A 7,384-nucleotide genomic window follows, 5' to 3' on the forward strand; every position below is an offset into this window, starting at 1 on the left:
GACGTTTGTTCGACAAATCAACCAAGAAGACCAAATTGAATGGATCTGAAGTACAATATATATCTGAAATTCAGGAACGTTTGTATTACTATAGAAAATCCCGAAGTAACTGGAATGGACTTGAATGCTAAATGAACTAAGTAACTTCAATGATTGAGGATTAAGTAAGTGATTAGGATAAGCCTGGAAATTCGGATGAATTTACATGATGTATCGTCCTTATGGAACATGAACTACAAATCAAGCACGTCAGTATTTCATGATATCGTGGAAGCTTGGAAATGAAATAAAGACCATTGGAATATCTATTCAGCGATGATTCTGAAGATGATCTATGGACAAGAATGTGTGGTATTAAAGAGTAAATACCCTAGAAGGAAAATGAATTAACCAGTCGACATAGATTATTAAGGTTCTGAATCTTCGTTCTCAAGTTGTTCGATTATTCGATCAATTGACATGGATGTAAAGGATTCTGAATACCCTTCTGATTACGTACAACTTCTGAAAACTATCCGAATAAGATATGATCCTGATAATTCACATTCTGAATAACTGATGATTCTGTCAGTTAATGAACTCTTCCAATAGTGATTCTAAATTCCAACATTCTATCGACATACTAAAGAACTATGTTTCTCTGCCTGATACAGTACCTCTAAATAATACCTGTAAACTCTGGTGTGTTCCCTAATTACATGAATATTTTATTTGATTTCAAATTTGAATTCTGTTATGATATTGACCTGGATTCTGATCTGATATTGACATGGATTCTGATCTGATACATGACATGAATTATGATATGATACTTGACTTGAATTATGTTTTGATTTTTTGCTATATCCGTTTACGGACGAAACATGTTTTATTGGGGGGTATTGTTGGAGGAAGATTACTTGGAGGCTCCTTGGCTGTGTGCTCAGGGCCTTACTTGCAGGCTCCTCGGCTTTGTGCTCAGGGCCTTACTGTTCGTGACGGGGTTGTATGGTTCTGGGGAACCTACACATTTTGTTCGTGACGGATGGGGGTATATATATATGTTTTAAAAAGATCTGAAAAGTTACATGGTTTTTGGGAACACACTAGAAAACCTATTCTGATCTCCTGAACTCAGTCATCCGAAATATTTCTCTGAAACGAAAGCTCATTGTCCGTTACCACCTGAAATATCAGTAGGATCTCTGCTCAACATAAAAATCTGTAAATATCTGAACCAATAAGGAAAATATGTTTATCTATATCTGCACGTTTTTCAGCATCATCTGGTAGTTCTGTATTACTGAGCTTTCCAAAGCTCACTCTATTACTCACTTTTTCAGGTTAAAAGAATTGTACCAGTGCATCTATCGACTTCAGTAAGGGAGTTCTTCCGGCGTTGTTGCAGAGTATGGTACATGTGATTAGGGGGCATGTAATTGTATTTTGTTTTAAATACGAGTCTGAAATCTATTTTATTTCTGAATACTGATAAATGATTTTATGAGTTTACATGTTCTGATAAAAAGTTTTAAATTTTCCGCTATTTTTATAGAGGGTCGCTCCGGTGGCCCTAATGTGACTTCCCGGATCGGATCGAGTTACCCGCATTGGTCTGGGGGGTTACATTTAGTGGTATCAGAGCTATGGTTTGAGTCAAGATTTTTCAAGATAGACCGGCCGGTCGAATGTCAAAATATGTCTGGTCAATACATGCCCCTAGACTGCAATCGTACCTCTCTAAGCCGGAACTCCAGAGCTGAGTCCCTATCTGTAACGAGTAAACCAAAGTTTCTATTTGTTAAGGCTATACTTGTAAAAAAAAAAGAACATCAGTAACATCTGTCTAAACGTTGTAAAGTACCTTACGATCCATGTGAGAGTTATTTATCTGAAAAAATTCTGATTTGAATCCGGAAATGAAATTGGGATATGCTACTGCTCTATGAGCCTATTATCATGACAAATACTGAATTGATTACTCAATGAAATGTTCGTTCGAATTTTTTTTTTTTTGAAATGAGGGAGAGTTCTGATAAGAATGTATACTCAGCTGGTTAAGGATAAGTGGAGGAATCGTACTTTTGTAAAGCTATTAAAAGATTTGAAAGAACTGTTGGAAGTTTCATTTTTGCAATTATGTAACATGGATGAATTTCGAGGACGAAATTCTTTTAAGGAGGGGAGAATTGTAACACCCCAATTTAGGGGCTAAATTTAAGAAATTATAAAGTGGTGGATTTAATTGGTATTTTTGGAAGGAATCGGGGATTAAATTGTAAGATTTCAAAGTTAGCAGACCATTTTAAGAAGTGTAGGAAGTTCAGTGACTAAACTCTTGGTTTAGCCAATTTCCTTTATGAGAGAATTTATAACCCCCTCCCCGTGCTGCAGAATGTATAATTTTCCAGTTTTTCTCTTCCGTTGACCCAACTTCCAACTCCGATCTACTCGCCGTCCGACCTCCAAACGACGAGCCGAAACCACCATCGTGTTCGTTGTCAATCGAGGAACAAAACCCCTCAAACCTTTTGTCGTGAATCATCGCCGTTCGTCGTGAATTTCAGTCGGAAGTATCGTCGGTAATAACTCGGTTTTAGTTGGTTTTTCATCGATTCACGACAATCGGGTCATCCGTTTACGACACCTCCCGCACCATCGTGTTCGTTGCATCGTTCCGAGTTTGCCGGTGTCATCCTTGGTCTCCGTCAACGGCGGCGCGTGAGGAGGTGAAGCGGTCAAAGTTTCCGATTCGTTGAAATCGAGCTCTCCGCCGTTCAAAATTATGAACCGAGCTTTGTAAGTATCTCGAAATCGCTCAAAATAATTTTTAGAAATTTTTCCGGGATTTTAGCACTGTTCACGCGCCCCCACGCGTCGCCACTGCGCGTGGGGAAGACAAAAGTGACCGGTTTGACCGTTTTTAGTGGATAGTTGACCGGTTTGACCGGTCATAACCCGACCCGACCCGACCCGTTTACCCGACCCGTTTACCCGACCAGTTGACCCGACCCAACCCGTTGACCCGACCCGTTGACCGTTGACCCACGTTGACCACTGTTGACCAAAACTTTGACCGGCTTTGATCGGGCATTAAACGACCTTTGACTTCGACCGAGTATACCTATCCTGACATTTTTCGACGTTCTAAATCCGATTCCGCTGTCCGTTTTTCGAAATTCGAACCCGAAGACCTCGAAATTGCCGGTCAAACCCGTTGACTTTGATTTTGACCGAATATTCCAAATTTCCGAAAAGTCATATTTTATGCTTTCGACGTCCTGAATCCGAATCCGAAGTCCGTTTCGCCAAATTCGAACCCGGTAAGCCATCTTTCACTGATTTATCACCCGATTCGATCCGTTTATCGTAATTAAGCTTCGTTTCTGATATAATTTATGTTGATATGTATCTGAGGAATTATTGGAAGTTGAATTGAAGATCAAAGGCGTTCGAATGGAATTTTTATGGTCGATCAGTATTGCACGGAAATCGAGGTAATACTTTACTACCTCTTTATGCTTTATAGAACATGTTGGTATTGGTAAATGCATGAATGGAAATGTTTGGTCTCATATGTGTAATTAATGAAGATCTACACTAGATACGAATACGGTAGAAAGTAGATAACTGAATATGGCTCAGATGACTATTATAAGAAATTGGAGGATAGTTGGAATTAAATTACAAGTTCTGGAATTAAGTAATAAAAGAATCAACCATGGATTGTAGATTATAATTTATCTCATTAAAGGTACTTAGATGATAAATTATGAGAATATTTTGATTAGGGAAAATTACGAAATTACCCTTATGTTGGAAAATGACAAGAATTGTCTCTGGAAGTGGATTAATAAATCTGAAAATAATTATTGATCTGCTAAAACTATTGATGTGCATAAGGAATGTTAGTTTTACTTGGAAATTATGGAGAATCGGTTTTTAACCCCAAGAAGGTTTATGCTAGATACTAGAAGTCTTTTAAGGAATCATCTCAAGATCAAAGAATGTTCGAGGAAGCAATTAATCATAGGATCTCTATATTATATTATTTTCATTAAGAGTTAATATCGAAATTATATGGTTAAGAAATTACGAAAATACCCTTGAGAGATAAAATAGTCTGAATTGACCCTGAATGAGAAAGTACCTTGAGGATTTGTACTTAACTCGATTAAGTACGGATTTAATTGTTAAGATCATGTTTTTGTACAGAAAAATTCATGATATTCCGTTTGTAAAATCTGAGAAGACACTTGACCCGAAAATATTCGAATAATGAGTAAATACTTGAAGAGTAATTTATCGGGGGTATTCTGCTGTCAGAATTGTTCGAAAGGACTGAGTAAATGATAAGATTGAATTAAATAATAAGATCGGATGGCAGGAAAATATTGAAATACCGTAGATCTGTAAAATGACCAAAATACCCCTGTAGTGTAAATGACTCAAGAATGTCACCAAGCTCAGGAATGATTGGATATCCTCGAGCTCTGAAATGAATGGAATAAAACTGAACACCAAAATTACCAAAATACCCTTATGACCTATATTAAGTAAATGTATTGGATTAATTAAGGAATCCAAATAAGCATAGGTGTTAGACTACCTTTAAAAAGTTATGGAGCACAACTTAAGTAAGCCGATCAACTTTAATGATATGTCAGTACCTGAACGACATAGATATTACTTGAATGTGTGTTCGTCTACTCAAGTTTAGCTCGATGATAATTTTAGAAGTATTCAGCTCAGCTCAACTCTAGATCGCATTCAGTATTAAGAATTGGACGTTTGTTCGACAAATCAACCAAGAAGACCAAATTGAATGGATCTGAAGTACAATATATCTGAAATTCAGGAACGTTTGTATTACTATAGAAAATCCCGAAGTAACTGGAATGGACTTGAATGCTAAATGAACTAAGTAACTTCAATGATTGAGGATTAAGTAAGTGATTAGGATAAGCCTGGAAATTCGGATGAATTTACATGATGTATCGTCCTTATGGAACATGAACTACAAATCAAGCACGTCAGTATTTCATGATATCGTGGAAGCTTGGAAATGAAATAAAGACCATTGGAATATCTATTCAGCGATGATTCTGAAGATGATCTATGGACAAGAATGTGTGGTATTAAAGAGTAAATACCCTAGAAGGAAAATGAATTAACCAGTCGACATAGATTATTAAGGTTCTGAATCTTCGTTCTCAAGTTGTTCGATTATTCGATCAATTGACATGGATGTAAAGGATTCTGAATACCCTTCTGATTACGTACAACTTCTGAAAACTATCCGAATAAGATATGATCCTGATAATTCACATTCTGAATAACTGATGATTCTGTCAGTTAATGAACTCTTCCAATAGTGATTCTAAATTCCAACATTCTATCGACATACTAAAGAACTATGTTTCTCTGCCTGATACAGTACCTCTAAATAATACCTGTAAACTCTGGTGTGTTCCCTAATTACATGAATATTTTATTTGATTTCAAATTTGAATTCTGTTATGATATTGACCTGGATTCTGATCTGATATTGACATGGATTCTGATCTGATACATGACATGAATTATGATATGATACTTGACTTGAATTATGTTTTGATTTTTTGCTATATCCGTTTACGGACGGAACATGTTTTATTGGGGGTATTGTTGGAGGAAGATTACTTGGAGGCTCCTTGGCTGTGTGCTCAGGGCCTTACTTGCAGGCTCCTCGGCTTTGTGCTCAGGGCCTTACTGTTCGTGACGGGGTTGTATGGTTCTGGGGAACCTACACATTTTGTTCGTGACGGATGGGGGTATATATATATGTTTTAAAAAGATCTGAAAAGTTACATGGTTTTTGGGAACACACTAGAAAACCTATTCTGATCTCCTGAACTCAGTCATCCGAAATATTTCTCTGAAACGAAAGCTCATTGTCCGTTACCACCTGAAATATCAGTAGGATCTCTGCTCAACATAAAAATCTGTAAATATCTGAACCAATAAGGAAAATATGTTTATCTATATCTGCACGTTTTTCAGCATCATCTGGTAGTTCTGTATTACTGAGCTTTCCAAAGCTCACTCTATTACTCACTTTTTCAGGTTAAAAGAATTGTACCAGTGCATCTATCGACTTCAGTAAGGGAGTTCTTCCGGCGTTGTTGCAGAGTATGGTACATGTGATTAGGGGGCATGTAATTGTATTTTGTTTTAAATACGAGTCTGAAATCTATTTTATTTCTGAATACTGATAAATGATTTTATGAGTTTACATGTTCTGATAAAAAGTTTTAAATTTTCCGCTATTTTTATAGAGGGTCGCTCCGGTGGCCCTAATGTGACTTCCCGGATCGGATCGAGTTACCCGCATTGGTCTGGGGGGTTACACATCAAGCCTTGAGCCTCATTCTAAGGTAAGTAAAATTTTCTTTTTAATATTTGAGTAATTTCCTTTGGTTTTTGGATCGTGCCACGAAATAGAAAGTTGTTCTATACAAAAAACGCTATCATTTGGTACCAATATTGCATTATAATATTGCTTGTGTTGAAATATTCCAAAATTTAGGGATTATGTTCATATTAGAATTTATGGAATTAATGAAATATTTTGATGTTTTTTGAGGTTGTAGAATAATGTAGAAGCATGATTGATGATTAAAATCACTTATACATGGCTATATAAGCTCATGTTGAATTGTACAAACCCTAGCTTTAGGGAAAGAAGTGTTTTGATGAAAATTGATTAGGGCTTTGATTTTAGAGGTCTTCAAACGTCAAATAGAGGTTGATTTCATGTTCGAATCTAGTAAAAATCTTAAAACCCTAAACTACATACCATTTGACCTTGAGGAAATAAGTTGGGAAAAGTTGTAGAAAAATTCACAGGGCTTAGAAATGATATTTGGAAGGTTCTACAAACCTTTAATTTTTTTGGTCCAATATGTAATTTTTTAAAAGTTGAGGGACTTATTCAACAATTTTGAAAAGTTATGGGCTGAATGTGTAATTAATCAATAGATGATGTACATTGCTGGAAGTTACTGTTTGAGGGATGAAATTGAAGTTAGAATGTAAAATTTAGCGCTTTTGGAAAGTTGGAAAAGTTTAATTATAAAATGATAGATATTGGAAAAGTTAGTGACTTAAGTAGTAAATATGGCAATGTTGAGGTATTGGGATGGAAATTAAATTCTGAAAATTTGGAATTATTGGGGCTTGAATTAAAGAATTTATGATAAGGGCCCATTATGAATAAAAAGGGAAAGTTAAGATGAATTTTAAAAAAATTAAAAAATAATAGTACTGTTGAGTATTGTTATTTTGTAAAAATGTTAGTAAGGATACTGACATTGTATTTTATATTTGTGTGTGTGATTATGGATGCTTGTGTAGATCGTGATCA

The sequence above is a fragment of the Hibiscus syriacus genome, unplaced genomic scaffold (genome assembly GCF_006381635.1).
Source record: "Hibiscus syriacus cultivar Baekdansim isolate YM2019G1 unplaced genomic scaffold, ASM638163v2 tig00014608_pilon, whole genome shotgun sequence".
NCBI lineage: Eukaryota > Viridiplantae > Streptophyta > Magnoliopsida > Malvales > Malvaceae > Hibiscus > Hibiscus syriacus.